Here is a 19,457-nt window from a genome sequence, read left to right as displayed (position 1 = left end):
ATTCTTCCCATCAGAGCCGTAGAAATACAGGTCCAAAGAACCTTCCACAAGCTAGGAAGTGCCCTGGGAGCTACTGGACTTAACCTAACTTCAGCCACAGACGTGATTAAGGAAAATCTGCACACTTTAGATTGGCAAATGCTGGGACTGGGCACATACTGGGGAGTTGGGGAGCAGGCAGGAGGTCACACACGCTCACAGACTCACACACGCACACACACACGTACACACAAAGGCAAATAAATATTAGGTCTACATAACCATGGATTCATCGACAGCATTTCGCAGTCTCGTTGATAATGATTCAGAATCATTGGAGCTTGCTTTGGGCACAGTTGGGCTCTCCAGTCCCCTGCCCTACGTTTCTCTGAGTTTGAGCTTTAAACAATAGACCCAAAAGACACAACCATAGCACAATGATTACAGAGTCAAAGAATCAGAATCGGACTTCCTTCATTCTGTCATTCCATCTGACCCCTTGGAGTTCTTTGTGTTTAGTTTCAGAGGTGAACATGGCGTGATTCTTTAAGATGTAGGGGTTGTTTTTCTTGGGGGGGGGGGGGTTGGGGGGTGAAGGGCAAATATACATAATTAAGGTCATTATGCAATATTTTTCTGAAATTGAATATTATCTTGAAAATGAAATGTAACCTCTTCAAATTGTTTTAAAACCAAAGAGGGCATCAAGACGACAATTTCTAGTTATTGCACGATTAATGACGCTAATTACTGGACAGAGGGAGAGGTATAAAAACTGACCCACTTCGGGCAGCCAATCCACCTGTTGTTCCTTTTCATTTGCGACACCCACTTCCCGGAATGTTGTCGCCCAGATAGCAACATGGCATGCACCTGCATGTCCTCCGGCGTCTTCCCAAGTGCCCCCAGTTCACCCAAGAAGTCTTTCTTGACCATAGCCAGCAGCTTCTGTCTCCGCAGCCAGATTCACCTTCTGGGGTGGTTCCTAGTTCACTGTGCCTCTCCTTCCCTAAAAACCGGCCACTCCCTGGGACAGCAAAGACTTCATTTGTTTTGTTCACGTGCTGGTTTGCAACACCCACAACAATGCCCAGCTTGCCCCCGAGCAGGCACTCAGTAATTACTCACCAAAAAATAATTATAATAAAAATAATCATAATGTAATTTCTGGGCCAATGATTGTATGACGTACACTTACTCGCTGACTTGGAATGCCACGTTCATTCAGTGAAATCACCGACTCAATATACTGAAGGATACGGGACTTCGTTTATAATCTACAGGGTGGCCAGGTTGGTGGGGGGCGGGGGTAGAGAGAGCGCAGATGAATTTCAGAAAACAGGAAAACCATTTTCAGAAGCTGCGAGTGAATGTGGAGACACGGCATTCGCTTGCCCCGGCTCTGTAGGATGTTAGAGGCCTCACGCTGCCCTCCTTCGCCTTTGTCTTCACACCTTTAAAGAAAACCAAGAACACCAACTAGTCGGCAAACACAGAACTCACAGGTCTCAGGGTTCCAGCTATAAAAAGTAGTAAAGACCAAAAGGAAGGTTGCTAAGCCGCTGAACACAACGTGACATGATGGGAAACAATGGCGCTCTTGGCTGGTGGTGCCCTCACCCTGGTCTTTGTGCCACAATGGCAATGAACAAGGGGCACTTACCTTGCTTTGCTCCAAACAGCGATGCATCTATTGTACTCAAAGTCCTAAATGGAAATGACAGATAAGGCAAAAATAAACCCATATCTGGGCTTTGTATTCTTTATCGTTGGCCTCTTTGGCCACTAGCTTCTTACCGTTCAAAAGATTTCAAATTTAAAATGTGTTTCAGAATCGAACAATGCAAGCTTTTACTTGCTAATCTTAGAGTGTGTGTGTGCGCACGCACACGGGAGTTTTTGTTTCTCCAAAATGAAGTCTTCCAAATACATATTAGAAATACCATTCCAAGTGCACAAAGCTCTCACTGCAATTTTCATCGGAATTGGGTCAAAGGCAGAGATCCATTCGGGGAGGACTGACAACCTGGCAATGTGAGGTCTTCCTTCCATGAGATGCATTGAGTTCCTTCCATTCTTGTGGAGTCGGGAGTCTGCCCACGCACTGCTGACAGGTGGCTGTTAGTGCAAAAAGAGACAGGTGAAAGACAGGAAATGGTTAGACCCTTCATGTCCGGCCCCCTGTCCCTGCACAATGCTCCCCTACAAGCCCAAGCAACTCTGAGCTGGCCTCCCAGTTTCTCCTCCTGATTTCCTTTGCCATTCTGTCATTTCCACTAATACTGAATAAGTTTGGTTTCCTTCCCTTGACCCAGGCTCCCCTTCTTGTTCAGAGCCCTTAGTTTCTTTTGGCCCCTACTATACTTTTCTCTTCCAGATGCCTTCCTTAGTCCCTCCTCTTTACCTACACAAGGCCATTCATAAAAGTTAACATTTTCAGTTCCAAAAGTCAAAGTTGCTTTTAGCTTGAGGGGTTTTCCATGGACCTTTGTGGAAGTGCCCTTGAACATGGGGCCCAGACTCTGCAAGGAATAGCCACAAACAGAACCCTATGGTGTCACAAAAGTCACTCCCTTCTCCTTCTGACCTTCCCTTCCTGGAAGAAAAAGACCCTCTCCCCCCCCCCCACCATTTCCTTCCCTTCCAGAGGGTTCCCCTCTCAACTGAAGGGCATCTGAGAGCCCCTCCACTAGAATGTTTGTTTTGGCACTTTTGTCTTTTGAAAGAGTAGCTGAGAAAATGTCTTTATCGGGACATGATCTTGCCAAGTCCTGTTTAGGCAGCATCTTCAACCGGCTGATGTTTATTTCGCCTTAAATTTTCTCAAAATCACCAATACAATAACAATCAGAAAACTCCACCTGGAAACTGTAGACACAGGCTGGGTGGTCGCCAATGCCCAGCAGTGACACTATGATATAATGAGCAGCACAGCCTCTTCCATGGGTTTCATATTAAAAGAGGAACCATGGCAATGTCTGATGCCCCACCGTCCAGCCCAGGGGTATACTTCCTCCCCAGTATGGCAGTTCCTGGATTCACTCATCTGTAGCACTTGTCCTGTGGTTCACTGTGAGTGTGGAATAAGATGGTTTTTTGCAAACCCACAGATAGTTTTCATCCCCATCTCCCAGACTCCTTTATAGCCCAGAAATTGCAGGGTAACCTGGCAGGGCTCCCCCTGGGTGCCTCCCATCTTGGAGTGTCCTTCAATGCATCAAACATTTGATCATTACCTACTGGATGGAAGTCACAGCTCTGAGTACCCCGGGAAAAGCATGTCTGCCTATTTCCAGAACTTCTTGGCGAAGCTTGGCAAAGATTAAATAACGTTGACTATGCCCTTCCCTGAGGATGGGTCCCAGAAGGGTTTGTGTCTACTGAACACTGAAATATGTACCAACTACCCCACACGAAAATTTCTCCAGCTTTTAAGCTTTACAAAAAACTGGAGTCTCCCCCACTCGTCTCCTACAGCTCAGCTCAGCCATCTTCTCTCCAGAGAATCACCTTTGTGTCCCTTCCACACCCCTCTCGCCTTGCACTGCTCTTCATGACGCCAAGGTCACGTATTCTCAACATGGTCTTTAGCCACTGCCCCTCCCGGACAGACCTCGTATACTACAGTCGTGTTAGACACAGAAACCAAATTGAATGGATAGAAAAAGTGAAAGGAAATGATCAGTGAGTTCTTCCCTCCTAGATTCTTTGTGCATCTGTCTGTGCTTAACAAAATTCTTTCACATCATTTCATTGAATCCTCACCTCAGCTCTGTTGTGGTCGGTTGGATAGGTAGGCTTATCTTCATTTTACAAATGTAGAAATTGGTGCTCGCAGGGTTGCCTAAGATTGGGAAAGGAAATCATTTTCTAACCCAGAATACCCCCCCACCTCCCAGACACCTCCATAACCACTTTTGAGTGGCCAAAAGTTGGCTTCATGTCAACTTATCAGAGAAGATCTTCATGACCTAAAGTTAGATGCCTTCTCTGTTATTCTTCCCCTTGGGGATTTTCCCCTTGGTGGCACTAATCCTAATTTGTACCTTTTTTAAAACTTTTGTCTCCCCAACTGAGTCATCAGCTCTGTTAATGCAAGTACCATTTCTATCACAGTGGCCATTGAAGTCTAGCATATGGAAGATGCTAGAACAAATATCTGTGGTCTTCTGACACCTGACTCTGTATTCTTTCCACTCTAATAAGCATTCGTGGAAAATTTCTTCAAAATGATCCCAATATGTAATTCTGGAATTGAATCTCCTCATTACTATTAAATCATTAAACTGGAATGCCTACTTTTCGAGCAGTGTAGAGTCACATCGGTAGGAAATGTGGTATGTGCCCACAAAGTCCAAGAATTTCATGTAAATGGACAATGTCTCATGAAGTCGTGATAGTATTTACTATCATTTGTGATGTGTCTGGCTGTTCTAAGTATTCTATATAAAAATTAACTCGTAAAATCCTCAACATTTCTCTCAGGTAGACTCTTCCATTACCCCCCATTCTACAAGTGGGGAAATTGAGGGCTGAAAGTGCAAGCATTGCCTCCCCCCTGCCCCCCATCCTTGGGAGAACCACTCCAAAATTGTCCCTTCAGGGTCATGGTGGCCATCTCTGGTACCCACACTGAGTCTCCTGTTTCTCCCTGAAAACATATTTCTTTGTCCCAATGTATGTCTTCCCTTGGAAGTCATGAGGAAGCCACACTCCAAAGGGGGTCTGAAAGTACTCTTTCTTCCCCGTCCATGGACTTAAGCCTGCACTTTGGCAGGACTGCTCTTTCTGTGGTAAGGCTTTACTGTGAGGGACTCCAGTTGGGGGCTGTCTGAAATAGCCAGACACAAGATGGCAGCCAGACCCAGTGCTTTGGCGAGGGGTGAAGGAGCCTGCCCGTGCTAGCTGTGGTATGCTGGCCCAGAGAGCGGTGGAGAGGATCTGATGGTTGCCTCTATCTGCTGAAGTCGTCTTAACCTGTGGCCCACGCTGACCCTCCCTGCTTCTTTCAGCCTGCCTCTGCACTGCCCCTTTTCTCTGGGCCCTAGGCATGCCCCATATGCTTTGAGCAGCTCTAAAAAAGGCTAGAGGGGCTTTAGAAATTTTCTCGGTGCCTGAATAAATTTGGAACAACAGTCCTGGAGTACTGGCCTGTTCCCTTTCAGATCCTCACTGGTTTCCCTTATGTGGTCTTCTCCTCCCCTCTGTTCTCTTACCTTGACAAACTCTTACTCCTTGCTTCTCCAAGAAATATGCCCATATGACAAGGGGCGGGAAATAGCTTCTATCTCAAGACCCAACAGGCCATGGAAGCTGGCCTTCTTGGAAGCCAGTGGTCAGAACTGGCCTTGCTCTTCCCTCTCACTACCTCTCCCAAATCAAGCTTGTTAGTCCCCACAACCTCCAAAGAGACCCCGCATCTCCTGTCCCTTGGTCTCCTTGTTCTCTTTCTTTATAATGTCCCTGAACTCACAGTCCATGGACCTGTAGACAGAGAAAATTCTCCCACCCAGCCTTGAACTGCCACAAGCTTCTCCATGCCTGTCCCCAACTCTCTGATGTGCCTGCCGTTGCCACCTAATCTCATGGAGTTTGCCAGAATCCTCCTTGGCCCTCCTGCCCAGGCTGAGGGCCCACATGCCCTTTCCAGAGGGCATTAGCACCAGACTAGTTTGCCCCCTGCTCCCTACATCCAACATGCGGGATGAAGGAGATGTGTTTGTGATTAAGGCAAACGGTCGTGGAGAAACACAGAGATACTCCTTCAAGGCTATTGTGACCCTACCACTCCCTGGCATCCCTCCTACTTCTCTGGCCATTCCTCCTCAACCTCCTTGGACAGATGCACCTCCCTGACCCCAAGGCACCCTCGCTTTTCTAGTCTGTCTCCCTGGCAAGTTCCACCATTCCTATGGAGTAACTACATATGGCAGATAATTCACCAATGGCTATCTATAGGCCACACCTCTCCCATGAGCTCTTGACCTGAATATCGCCTCCTTTCAAAGGCACCTCAACTCAATACGCTCCGCGCCTGGCAGCTGTGTCCCTGCTCCAGTGTCTGCCTCCAGTGTTGGTCAACTGCCTCTGCAATCTACACCCGCGGTCTGCCATCCTCCTCCACGTGGGTTATGTCCTCAACCCCTTCTCCCCAAGCCCCTCCAATCCTAGACACTGGCATTGCCTGATGGGTTCCCTGACCGATCCCCACTCCCCTCCCCCTTCTAACTGGTGTTAGAAGCTGGGGTCTTTTCCCAAAAACCCAAATGTGACCATTTCTCTCCGCTGCTTAAAATCTTTCCATGGTTCCCTGAGGCTTCTAGGACAAAACACGAAAATTTCAAACCCCATCTACAAGTTCTCACAGCCTCTTGACTTTTATCCCCAGCTTGCATGGCTCACTCACATACCTCCCCACATCCAAGAGCCCCCTTCGTTAGACAAGGTGTCTCTAAGGATCAGCACCCGTTTCTATTTGCCTGACACTTTTGGTATCCCCAGGACCTAGCCAGTGCCTGGCACATAGGAGTTCAACAGATATCAAATGAACGAATGGATGAATGAACGCATGAATGAGAGAAGAGCACACTATGCCCTGTCCCAGGAGCACCAAGAGTGGCCAGACTAAGACCCAGGGCCCAAAGCCAACTCGGATCAGATGGGCCTTCAGCCCAGGGTTTTATTAACGACACGATCAAATAAGAGAGGAAGCCCCAACTTGCACAGCTGAGATAGAACCTCAGAAGAAAGACGGCCAAGCCTGAAGGATTTAAGGGGTAGGGAAGACAAGCTCGTATTTCTTAAAGATAAACACGTTTGTGACCAAGGGGAAGCCACTCTAAATGACACCTTTGCACTGTCTCTTTGAGCCATGAACATGGCCTTCCCTCCTCCTCAAGGTGTGGCCCCAACCCTGGGATAGAGAGGCCGATGTGGTTCCAGTCTTAGGAGTAGATGCTGCTTTGGGACAGTTGCAACCAAGGGCTGCTGCAGCCTGGGGTCAGAGTTGCCTTGCAGGGGCTGGACCACGTGAGGCGACGGGAAGTGCTTTGGCCCCCAATTTCCCTCAGCTGGGTCTGCCAAAGTTCCCACGAGAGGGTTCTTTTCAGCTAAGGCAGGGAGAGTCCAGTGAGGTTGTGAAACCACGCCAGAGGGCTCAGGCAGGCAGCCATGACTGCCTTGAAAAAGTTGAGTAAGAATTTGGTTAGAAAATCGAACCGCCATGCATGGCTGTGTGGTTACTGAAGGCTGAGCCAACCGTCAAGGTGAAAGCCTGGACTTTGGGCTCAAAGCCTTGGAGTCCACCTAGCTGCAGAGGGCAGGCACCAACCCCTGAGAATTTTAAGGATAGAACATTCTGACGGCAGTTGAAGGCAACCGTTGGAGCCAAGACCCAGAGCAAGGCAGAATTCACAGTCCAGGGAAGGATACAGACACCTTAAAGAGGAGCTCAGAGAGCATAAGGTCCCCTGAGGCCCCACAGCCAGGGATGGAAAAGGTCTCTGGAGACAGAACAGAACAGAAATGCAGGCATAGGAGGCCGCCAAGATATGGAAGAAGATCTGAGGGTCCGGGGCACATTGTAGGGGTGGGAACCCAAAGACGCCAATGGGCCAGAAGGCAAACTGGCCACTCCGTATGGCTCTGCTGGGGGCCTGTCCTGGAAAAGACAAGGCTCAGAGTCTTTTCTGCAGCCAATGGCTAACAGACTCTTTGCTCCACAAGCAGGGACCATGGCTGCTTCTGACTCTAGAGCTTTGCAAAGGATGTTCATTCGGAATCGGGACAACCTCAAGTCCAGAGGCATCCTCTCTAGAGGCACAAACACAAGTTCCAAATACTAAACCCACCCATTCATTCATTCATTCACTCATTCGGTCATTCAACAAATACTTATCGGGTACCTATCGTGTGCTGGACTTGAGGAGTATAATAGTGAACAGAAGGACAGCCCCTGCCTCATGGAGATTACAAGTAACTCTATAATACCTCTCCGTGTTACGTATCTTAAAGGCACAGTTCATGGCACTTGGAGAGCTTTAAGCCCCAATGTAATGTAGGTATAGGGCTTCTCTAAGAACAATGGAGGTGGAGTCTGAAAGATGAGTAGGAATTACCTAGTTGAAAAGGGTGTGAGGAGAGGGAGGGCAATGGTGCTCTAGGCAGAAGGAACTTCAGGAGAAATGTCTAAGTGCAGAGAAGAAATGTGGCAGATCTAAAATGCCCACAGTGGGGCAGGGGGCAGGAGCTCAGAGAGGCCTGGGAGAAATGAGGCTGGAGAGGCAGGCATGGGCCAAACCATGAACGCTCATTAAGGGCAGGTAGAATTATTATGTTGGGAGTTCATGTTGAATGGTTCTGGTCTTGATGCCGAAGGCAAAAACACAGGCAGCCATTGGCAAGACCTTTGCAGGAGGCAAATACACAAGGTCCAATAATGCACATCCTAGGAAAAGATGAGTGTATGTATATTCATAAGCAAGGGGGTCGGGCTCCATAATCCATCAGTAGTAGGGAATCCCTATGCTTATTCCCTGGGCATCAATTATGGAAGAGAAAACACACACACACACACACACACACACAGACACACACACACACACACATACCAGGCATCTCAGGCACAGAAACTTTGTTGTGGACGTGGGTCTATGTGCATAATTCTCCCACCCAAGTCTATGTATCCAGGTAAAGGACACGGATTGCCATCCTATTTGCAAATAAGGAACTAAGTCTTACAGTCGTTAAGTGGCTTGCCAAAAGTCATAAAGGGACAGAATGAAGACTAGAAACTACCTTCTAGCCCATGTCACAACACGCTTGCTCTAAATACATCGGCCCCAGAAGAGAGTAAACTAAGATTTATTTCCGCAAAAATAATTGCATTCTTATATGCTTAATGAAACAGTCGGATAATATAGTGACTGAGTTCCACCCCTACGTTTGTAACGAAAGATAATAAACAGTGGATGATTTACCCATCCTCAAAGTGATTCGCTTAAAGCAAAAAAGGCCTCAAAATTATCAAAGGGAAAAAAGAGAAGCAGGAAAAATTGGAGAGCTATTGCAGTCACTTGTAATGAGGTAAAGGCGTCCAAATGTCACGTGGGTCGGCGATACTAAATACTCAGCGGTGTCCATTGTAAGACTTGAAAACTTCATGCCGAAATTCATCTGGAAGATAAAGTTGTCACATCTATCAGAGAACGAATGCCTTGGCCACTCCACATTGACTGTAAGCAACATGAACATTACAACCACCATCCCGGCCCTTCTCAAATGGGCTGATGAGGGAGGGAGAGTGGATTAGCAGTGGTTTGAAAAAGAGAATCTGACAAATACAGGCGTGATAGCCTGTGGAGGAAAAACACAGGTGCTAGACACAGCCTTCTGGAAACTCCCGGCCCTGGGCCCTCCTACTCGCTGCTACTTACCAGTCAGCTCTGACATCCCCAAAACTATGCACCACGACCCCCTACACCCCCCCCCCCCCCCCCCCCCCCGCCACCGTCACCTGCCAGAGCTTCTTAGGACAAGCTCTCCGGTGGCTCTCTGGTCCCCAGTCCCACGCAGCCCAGGCCCATACACATCACTCTGAGATTCTGTCCATCGGGACAGAATTTGGGAGTCCCCCAAATCCAACAAGTCCTCAGCTCACTTCCTCCAGCTGACACATACCAGCAGCTTCACAGAAGCTCCATGGATGGTGTGTCCATTAGCAGCGAAGTCCTAAGGTCCCCTAAAGCAACCAGGGCCCTTTCCAAACCAGGCGTCCTGCCTGGTTCCTGCCTGGCCTTTGGTCCCCGAAAGTGTGAGAACAAGAGAACCTTCAGAACCGAAATGGTTTAGCTGTTCCAGAAGGAGACACAGAGGTGCTCTGTTCCTTGGTCCTGACCCTTCCCACACGGGCACTGGCCCCACTCTGTGTTAACTCCAGAATGAACCGGACGCAGTTGTGAGGCTCAAGGAAATGCAGCACGGCCCCCAGCCTTCTTTGAAGGAATATAGAATTGATCCGAGGGGCCCTCCTCCCCCTTCCCCGTCCCCCAGGGGAGGCTGCAAGGTGGCTGCTGCTGTGCCCGCATAGGGAGCTGGACGCCCAGCAAAGTCAGGGAGGCCAAGCCGGGCGTGGGAGGACCCGGCCTGCATCCCTCTCCATGGCTGTCTTCCCTGAACCTCTGCACCCCTCTCTCCATGACGTTTATGAGTTGTTGAGGTGAATGGCCGCTGAGCCCCGGCGGGAGGGGAAGGGGCAGGGAGAGGTGGGCACGAGGCAGAGAAAGAGAAGGCGCCACCCTATCGCCGGGATGACGCCGGTCGGCACCACATCCTGGGCACCGGCCTTTGCCCCCCTGCCTTCCTCCCGCCGGGCAGAGGAGCCCCATCTTTCAGATCCCAACCCCTTTTCTCCACCCAGAAAACCCCTTCCAAGTCACAGGCCTTCCCCGACCCGGAGAATCCAGAGAAGGGCGGGTTGTCACCCCCACCCCGCGATGGCTGGGGTTTTGTCTCTCCCTGCATCTGTTGGATGAGTCCCTTCCCCTTCCTTCTCCTCCCCTCCCTTTTCCTCTGCTTTCATGAGATGCTGCGAACCAAAAAAGAATGATAGTGATGCCTGCTCATCACTCTCATTTTCCTTGGCATACATCCACACCCCACCCAGGCCTCCCTGCCCCAAGAAATATTCAGCCTTGGGCATCATGACGTCTCGTGCCAGGGCAGAGCCGGGCCCAACCGCTTCTTCTAGAAGGCTCTGGGTCCTTGCTTTTGACATTCCTTCCTTCTCAATCTTCTTTCAAAACCCATTTATGTGTTGGCCGCCCAGGGCACAACGAGAATTTCAGCAAGCCGATGGAGGCTGTCACGTAATTTCTCTTATTATATCTAAATGTTGCATGCTTCTCTCTGTCCAGTTGAAATGAACCTCCCCAGAGCCTCCAAAAAAAATCTTCAGTGCCTCGCACTACCCTCCACAAACATTGACGAAGCACCACGCCTTGTTGTGAGAATCCACGGAGGGGCCTCTGGGGAGACTCAAACGTGCTCCCCACAGCGGCAGACAAACCAGCTTATTCTAAGGAGCGAGGCGGGGGCCGGATTCACATTTTAAGTCTACCCGCTGGAGCTAAAAACCTGAGTGGGGCTTAGTTTAGCAAATCAAACACTTGCTTTCTGAGCACGTGCCATGGACTAAGTACCATTTTTTATTTTGAAAAGTGTGCGGCCGGGGCGCCTGGGTGGCGCAGTCGGTTAAGCGTCCGACTTCAGCCGGGTCACAATCTCGCGGTCCATGAGTTCAAGCCCCACGTGGGCTCTGGGCTGATGGCTCAGAGCCTGGAGCCTGCTTCCGATTCTGTGTCTCCCTCTCTCTCTGCCCCTCCCCCGTTCATGCTCTGTCTCTCTCTGTCCCAAAAATAAATAAAAACGTTGAAAAAAAAATTTAAAAAAAAAAAGTGTGTGGCCTTTAACGTGGGAATACTCATGCACGCGGACAGAGTCAGAATTGTAAACTCACGTAAATATTTTCACCTCCTGAGCAGAAATACCCCGGCGGGGCGGGGGGGGGGGCGGAGTAGGGTAGAGTGGGTGCTCCTCTCAATCTGTTGGAGTGTTTTTATCCCATGGTTTGGTAGTGCTCCCCTTTGCCTGAAGCGGGATGGGAATGAAGAGAAAGGGCACAATCCTGAAGTGTTTGAAGCCCGTGAACAAAGGCTCAGCCACATCTCCCGGAGCCGACAGGGGAAGGTAGCATAGAATGAAGTGACCTGGAAGGAGGTGCTCCTGGATGAGTCCCAACTCTGCAGGGACACTCGCCGGCCCCACCTCCTCTGTTCATGAGCTGCTCTTTCCAAGGCAAAATATCTTGGGGGTAGGTTCTTTTGTGTCTTTTCCGATAAACTTGACTTTGTGCGTTGGTCCTCTTATCAAGCCCGGGCTTCAGTGGGCCAATGCTGGATATATCACCTCCAGCATCTCGTCATAAAACACTCAATAGCTAGAGCCTTCCTCCTGCCCCCTTGGAGGGAGGGTTCTCTAGAAGTATGTCCAAGCACATGAAGAGGAAGCCCCAGAGCAAGTAGCAGAAGCCGCTACTGGCTGCGAGCAGACAATCTGAGCTCAGCTCGAGGTGTCCCTGCTGAGCCCTGGGGGAGGAGGTCTAGCCTTCGGATTCTTGCTCCCCCAGAGTCAGGCACCTGCGGAGGCCTTTCCAGAAGAGAACCCAGGCTGCTTTCCTCCAAGCACTCCACATACACGTCTCTCAGGATTGTTTTTCTCTCCTGATGGGCTGGACACCACGCCGTGTCTCTTATCACCCTCTGAATGAAGGAAGGGTGCTGGAAGCCGAGCCACCCAGCCTGAGTGGCAGGGCCCGGACTGTGGACGGATTGGTGACTGCAGGCGGCCCGCCGACAGTGAAGCTTCTTGTCGTCCCGCTTTTAGGCAATTTGGCCTTAAAAGTACCTGGGGTATCGTCTGTTGGGGAATTGCGCTCGGCAGGCCCCCTGGGAAAAGAACCATTAGGGAAGAAAATAAGGCTCCGCAAGAAATTGTGCAGCCTTACGTTTAGCCCTTGCCATCCCCTATGGAGACTCCTCTACTTACAGGAAGGAGGGCCTCACGCATTTGCCAGCAGAGAGGGCCCGTAAAGGAGAGACCTATGGATTTGAAAGCCCCACTCTGGCAACTAAGGAGTGTATCTCTGGGCACAGGTGACTTCAACCCCTAGGCCCACCTGGCCCCCCGGAGGCATTCCAGATGATGACTGAACCTAGTCGGTTAAGCTACAGAATGGTTCATTGGTTCCTAGGTGCATGGTCTCTCTCAGAATGTATGAGGCATGGGTTTCTAAGGCTTTTTCAGCCCCTTTCGGGCACCTCGGGCCGAGGCAAACACATTGTTCTTCTGGCCTCATGTGGTTAGGAGGTCATGTCCCTGTAACTGTTCCACTTGAGGTGTTGAGAAATGGAGGGCCTTTCACGAGAACGGCAAAGCAAATGCTTTGTAGATTATAGATAAATGCAGACGCATAATGGAATAATGCAAGAAATTAATCTATAATCAAAGGGTACGCGGGAAAGTTAGGGGAAAATCACCGTGTTATTTCTTAAAGGTCGCTCATACATAGGAACATTTTCAAAATTAGGTAATGTTAGGAAAACATCGTTGACGGATGCTACAAGGAAACCACTAGCATGTATAATGCCACGTTCACTGCGATAAATCGGCCAGTTCAACACACTGCTGTTGTCTGTCTCCATTTTTATTGTAGTTTTAGTTTTTTATTTTCTAGTTTTTTTATTCTAGTTTTATTTTATTTTCACCGACACCGTTCTTCCTTTGGGAACCCTTGGACCTGCTGGAGCTGGACTCCGGCAGAAGGGGATGAGACCAAGGGTGTACGCGGAGAGTTGGAGAAGGAAGGAGCTCACCAGACTGGCTCTTCCTTCGCACCGTACGTAGAGATTAGGGTGCAAATACTCCAGGCTATATTGGAAGTGGCATTCTTGTCTGAGTCTCTGAGAAAAACAAACAAACAAACAAACAAACAAACGTGAAAATCCTAGAAACCGTAGGTCCCTTGTCCTGTAATGGAAGTTAGAGACTTAGGCATCTTGATGGTCTCCAGGCTCCCTTTGCACCTAACGCTCAGACTGAGAAGGCTTCCCTGTGGGGACTCAGCGGGCCCCCCTTCCTCCACGCGGGGATTCTCGGAGACACCTCTGGGGGGGCAGAACACGTCAACACCGTATGTCAAGGTCCGGGTCTAGTGCTGCCCTTCATAATCACACTTTGTGGTTAAAAATGCGCGTGCTCTGAGGCAAAAAGCCAGAGCTTCAAAGCCAGTGAAATTTTGCAAAGCATTTTCCTCCCACCAATATTTACTGCATACTCATTATGGGCCATGGGCAAGGACGGGTAGTGGGTTAAAAAGCAGTCCCTGCCCCCGAGGGGTTCACAGTCTAGTTGTGAGGAAGTAGGAGTGGGGTGGGGGGTCGGTCTATAGAAAATGGATGCCCCTGGAGGGACTGACCCAAGCCAGGGAGCAATGCCCCACCTTCAAATTAGCAGGTGACAGAGAGAAGGGGCCAGGCTGGAGGAGGTTTTAGGAATGACCATTCCCTTCGTAAGTGTCTCCGCGACATTTGCTATGAGCTACGTAAGGGTGTATCCTCAACTCCATTCTCTTTTGCTTTTCCTAGAGTACAAAACACTGTCCAATCAGCAATTGTCCTTGTGCACCAAAGATTGGACAAAATGAAGCTTGAATGGCATGGGTTTTATTGGAACCAGCTCACTGTAGCCCTGTTACTACCCAACGTTACTGGAACAGAGACAAGGCTGTTATCTGGAAACTTATAAGGAATTTATCCCCGGCTCCGAAAACAGGGTTTAAGGAAGTAAAATCATATGAAGGGCAAGACTGGTGTCCTGAGAAGGCGAAGGCTTTCATTGCTTTATTCAGATTGAAAGCTAAGGGGGCCAGCCACACGCGATTCCAAGAGTAGTGATCGTTTCTTCCCCACATTCAAGAATGCCTATCAGAGCAGGAATCACGGGCCTGTAGAGTTATAAATGTTTTTGCTGGGTTTTATTATTATTATTATTGTCGTTCAGATCCATCCAATGAAGGCGTTAAGTCGGACTTGGGTGTATTTCAGAATCCTGAAAATAGAACTAGAAAGGTCACGGACCTGTCCCCGCCCCCCACACCGCACACACTCCCTCTCGTGGTCTCCAGCTTTCCACTTCTGCCTGAGGGTTTGCCTCTCATGTGCCCCATCAGAGCCTCCAAGAAGCTTTAGGGTTCTGCCCTCCTCAATGGGGCACTGATACTGGTTTTGAATCCTTCCCGGGGATGTCTTCCACTCAGAACTTCTTCCGGATTCACTGCCCTTGGGGCCTTGATCATCTTTCCCGGGGTTGTCCCCCTGCGCCCCTCTCCTCGGTCTGATTTCCTGACGCCCAGAGACCTCGTGTGTCCCCAGGACCAGTTCGGTTTCTCATGTCTGCCCTTCGCCCAGCCTGGGTTCCAGGGGCCTTTCCCCATACAGCCTCCTCCACACAAGAGTGCATCATCCCGTAGCGTGGGGCAGCCCCTCAAGACCGGGTCTTACAAACAATGTAAAGCACCTGCTTCTGGAAGCTGACTCCCTACCCATCTCCATTGCCAAACGACCTAAACAGGTCCCTCTTCGCCCAGCCTCCTGGCTCTGCAGCGAGGCTCTGTTCTGACTGCCCGCTCTGCTTGGCCAAGCCCCCAAGCCGGGCCTCAGCGACAAACTTTGGCAAAGCCTCTGTCCAGCCATCCAGATGGAAGCCCTTCTCATGGCCCCCGTGACAGGAGTCTCGCACGTGTGCCTCATCTTTCTAGACGAAGGGGAAGAAGAAGGGGAAGGAGATGGTCTGAGACACCATCACCCGCTCTTGGCAACAAGTAGTGGTCGGGCCAAGTGACCGTTGGCTGGCGATGCTTCCCTGATGAAACCGGGTCTCCGGAGGCAGAGGAGCTCTCTCACAGGGAGGCCCCAGCAGCCACCAGTCAAAAGCCCCACTGAGGACCCGCAAATCCCTTAGGACCATGAATGGGCAAAAACTCCAGGGGCGCCGGGCCGGCTCAGCTAGTTGAGCGTCTGACTTCGTCTCAGGTCACGATCTCGAGGTCCGTGGGTTCGAGCCCCGCGTCGGGCGCTGTGCTGACCGCTTGGAGCCTGGAGCCTGCTTCGGATTCTGCGTCTCCCTCCCTCTCTCTCTCTCTCTCTGCCCCTCTCCCGCGCATGCCCTGTGTCTGTCACACAAAAAAAATAGCCCACATGGAGCCTGAGGAAGGGTTTTAGTGCAATGATAGAACAGGAAAACAGAAAGCCAGCCAGACCGGCACTTGCAAAAGAGGGATCCCAGTTGAGCAGAAAGGAGACTTATCACAGAACAGAGAACAGAAACCGGAAGAGCTGTCTCAGCGTCTCCATCTCTGTCTCACACGATGCTTGTAGGTCTTCTCAGGGTCCCTGGGGCCAGAGGAGCCTGCCTGTTTCCACACGGGCCGCCCTGGGGAGGTCCGCAGGCCGCCACACACAGCCCTGCCCCAGGACAGTCTCTGTTTCTCAAATTCTCCAGTGGGAGGCCCTGAGAACCAGCAGTCACCAACAGAATCATTAGCCAACCCCCACCCCCACCCCCAGGGACTGTCCCAGTCAATCCCTTGGGACAGACCCAGCAGGAATGTGGCAGCAAGGGAGGTGGGGGACAGGAGCTCACCTCCGTATGGGGAGGTGAAAGTAACGTGAGAAAAGGGGTGGGGAGGCAGGAGAAATCGCCGCCGGGAAACTGGGGAGCCTGATCCCCCAGAAAAGGTGTCAGGGACTTGGCCCAAAGAAAGTTTCACTGGTGTTTGGCTGTCCCAGGCAGCGATAGCAGAGGGAAGAAGAAACAAGTTGACCAGCCGCCCGGGCAGAAACCACGCGAAGACAGGAAGGAAGGGCTGAACTGAGGGGCTGAGTTGAGAACTTTCTGGAGAAAGAGAGGATTGAAAGGAAGAGCGGAGGTGCGGGAGGCCGGGCCTTCGGTGGCCCCTCTGTCCCGGAGGGCAAAGCGTCCACCAGAGGAGGGACGCACTTTAGGCTTGAACCTCAGTTCTGGAACTAATTCTAGAGCTCTGCTCTGTGCCTCAGTTTCCTCTTCTGTAAAGCAAAAACGGTCCATATTGCACAAGGATGGTATGTGAGGTCATTTACGTCCCTTGCTTGGCCCACCCTGGGTTCATGGGAAGGGTTCCATAAATGGAGCCTATTAATAGTCCAGAAGCTTCCCCCATGTGAGGAGAAACGATGCCCTCCTCTGGGTGCACATCAGCCGCGCTGATTTTCTCTCAGACCTTAGCATACGCCACCCCGGGCTCTCCCAGCTCCCTATCTAGCTGGACTGGGCAGGAGGGCCCCATCCTGCCTGCCAGGCCGGCCTACCCTCAGCCAGTGCCATAGGGCCTGGTGCCCAGCAGACGCATAGGGCCCTCTGTAACCTGCCCGTCCCTAAAAAGTAATGTAGATGGAGAACTGACGGGGACTCCTTCTGAGCCCCAGCTTTGTCCAGTCACTGGCCACATGCAAACAAAGGATGATGTCAGTGGGCCTCAGTGTCCTTGTCTATAAAATGGGAGGCTCGGCCTTTGAGTCCTCTGGAGGCCTGTCTTTAGGAAGCTGATTTTATTTTTTAAAGGAGACAGATTTATCTTCTGGATTTAATACACTGAGAAACATAGGAAAGTTACACTCACAGAAACGTCCTGTTTCAAAGATGTCATTAGATTTCAGGAAGTGGTAAAGTTGACCCCAAGCAGCACCCTCAGGGTTCAGAGTAGCGTTAGAGTTTAAAACAAAACAAAACAAAACAAAAACAAACAAACAAAACACACAAAAAACAAAACAAACCAACAAACAAAAACGACTATAAAAAAGATGTATGTCAAGAAGGAAAAAATTCAGAAGTGAAACTGCATTTCCTTAGTGAGCCGAATCACAATGTCCTGCTGTCCCCTGTCACATAAACCTCTGCACGAGAGGGTGTCCTTCCAACCTCACGGAGCCTAGGCCAATGCTGCGAATGCGGGCTTTACAGACTTCCAACCGGGCCTTATACCTGCTAGGAGTCTCCCGGCCCACGTGCAGCACAGCCGGACAGAACAAATGTTTGCCCTCCTCGCCTCCCCTCCCCCAGCCGGGTTCGGATCCACCGCACATGTCCTGCTGCTGTGTCCCCACGGGCTGGCATGTCTGCTTCCCCCGCTAGACTGTGAGGTCCTTGAGGGCAGGGACACTGTCTTCCTCTCCCTCCCTAGCGAGCACTCACATTTTCAGACAGCTGACCTCTGTAGATGACTGACAAATATTTGAGACGTGTTTTCATTAGATAACCGGCTTTGAGAAATAGAAACGGAACTCAAACATAGACAGAAGAGACAGTGTTGAGTGGGGGGCAGAGCAGGAGTCGATTTAGGGGCACTGAGATCGGTGTGTCAACCAAAAAGTTCCAGCAAAGTGAAAGCATCTGCACGTACAAGACTAGTACTCCGGGGAGCAGCCGGGAATATGGGGGAACTGATGTGTGGGCTAAACGCCATGGGCACGTATAAGATAAGCCTGGGAGAGAAGGGTGGCCCGGGCACTGAGGCCATGATTCTGGAGAATTCCCGTCTCTTAAAGGACAGGGAGGTTGGCTTCAAAGAGCAGAGAAGCAGAAAGATCATGGAAGAAAAGAGAGGAGGGAGTTTCAAGAAGAAAAGGCTGAAAATTGAGTCAGGGAGACATGTCTCGGTCAAGGGCAGAATCAAGGCCAAGGAAGGGGCAGCACCAGTGGTAAAATTCTGCCCAGCAACTCAAGAGTGAGGGGACAAACTGAGGCATGGCAATAATACCATGAGGAAAAGGGGATGTCCCAAAGATTTCTTATAAACAACAACAAAAAAAAGCAACCACAGGAGCCTTAGCAAGCCCTCTGTTTTATTTTTCTTTTTACAACAAAAATAAGATTTTCTGCACTCTAATAACCAAGTTTTAACCAGGGAGGCAAGGAGTCGAGGTTTCCCAAGACTTCTTCAAACTCCTCGTTGGTCAGCCCCCATCTCACGGGAGAATGTCAAGTGTGAGAAACCCCATTATGGAAAGTCTCCCCAAAAGGAGAGAAATCAGAACCCCAATATCCCCTTGGGCTCCATGTCTGACTGCCCAGGGAGGGCACGGGAAGCGTGAGATCCTCCAGAAGCTGAAATAGAAAACTTGCCTTCCCCACATCACAGGCATAAACTACACGTACAGACCCAAAGGTAGCCTCCTACCTCCTACGCTCTCCAGGGATCTCTCGGAGGAAAGCAAGGAGTGATGGAGGAAATAGTGACAGCCTCAAATAGCTGCCCTCCAAAACGTGGACCTCGGGTGGTCTCTGTAACTCCATGCCAAAGCGCCAAGGTTCTCTTAAGTTTGGGCATCCCCACACCTGAGTTTGGGGACACTGGACCCACCAAACTACTAGCTTGAGTCAGAAACATTAACTCCCTGGGCCTGCGTCTTTGCCCATGAAGCAGGAGGAATTTCTCACTGTTGTGTGTGTGAGTGCTGGAGTCATGTGTTCAGAGCGCTTGGGACGGCGGCTGGCACACACACTCAACAATTGCTTATCACTATGATGTCACGCGGGGATGGAGGGCAAGGTGGGCAGGAAAAATGGAAGGGGCTTCTGGGAGGAAGTGGCAATTAAAATTAGCCTTTGAAAATAAAGAAGAGGGGCGCCTGGGTGGCTCAGTCTGTTGAGCGACCGACTTCGGCTCAGGTCATGATCTCCCGGTTTGTGAGTTCGAGCCCCACGTCGGGCTCTGTACTAACAGCTAAGAGCCAGGAGCCTGCTTCAGATTCTGTGTCTCCCTCTCTCTGCCCCTCCCCCACTCACGCTCTGTCTCTCTCTCTCTCTCTCAAAAATAAACATTAAAA

At 50.4% G+C, this 19,457-nt stretch overlaps 2 long non-coding RNA genes across 3 annotated transcripts in view; both read right to left on the bottom strand.

Annotated features, from left to right (window-relative positions):
• Window positions 1-1,226: 1,226 nt before the first annotated feature.
• Window positions 1,227-11,227, bottom strand: LOC122468277. Of its 2 annotated transcripts, XR_006293187.1 has the most exons (5): window positions 6,829-11,224; window positions 3,745-3,823; window positions 2,006-2,097; window positions 1,643-1,686; window positions 1,227-1,433 (listed from the first exon to the last, which is right to left on the bottom strand). It is a non-coding gene; the product is annotated as an uncharacterized LOC122468277 (long non-coding RNA). The 2 variants fall into 2 exon arrangements; XR_006293188.1 differs by lacking the exon at window positions 1,643-1,686 and having other exon boundaries at window positions 1,923-2,097; window positions 6,829-11,227.
• A 1,831-nt stretch (window positions 11,228-13,058) lies between these two features.
• The window catches only part of LOC122468276, a 29,400-nt gene continuing 23,001 nt past the window's right edge, over window positions 13,059-19,457 (bottom strand). Inside the window, exon 3 of the long non-coding RNA XR_006293186.1 lies at window positions 13,059-13,496. This is a non-coding gene — a long non-coding RNA (uncharacterized LOC122468276). The remainder of the gene's footprint in view (window positions 13,497-19,457) is intronic.

The sequence above is a fragment of the Prionailurus bengalensis genome, chromosome B3, assembly GCF_016509475.1.
Source record: "Prionailurus bengalensis isolate Pbe53 chromosome B3, Fcat_Pben_1.1_paternal_pri, whole genome shotgun sequence".
Lineage (NCBI taxonomy): Eukaryota > Metazoa > Chordata > Mammalia > Carnivora > Felidae > Prionailurus > Prionailurus bengalensis.
This window is presented reverse-complemented; position numbering and strand designations above follow the sequence as displayed.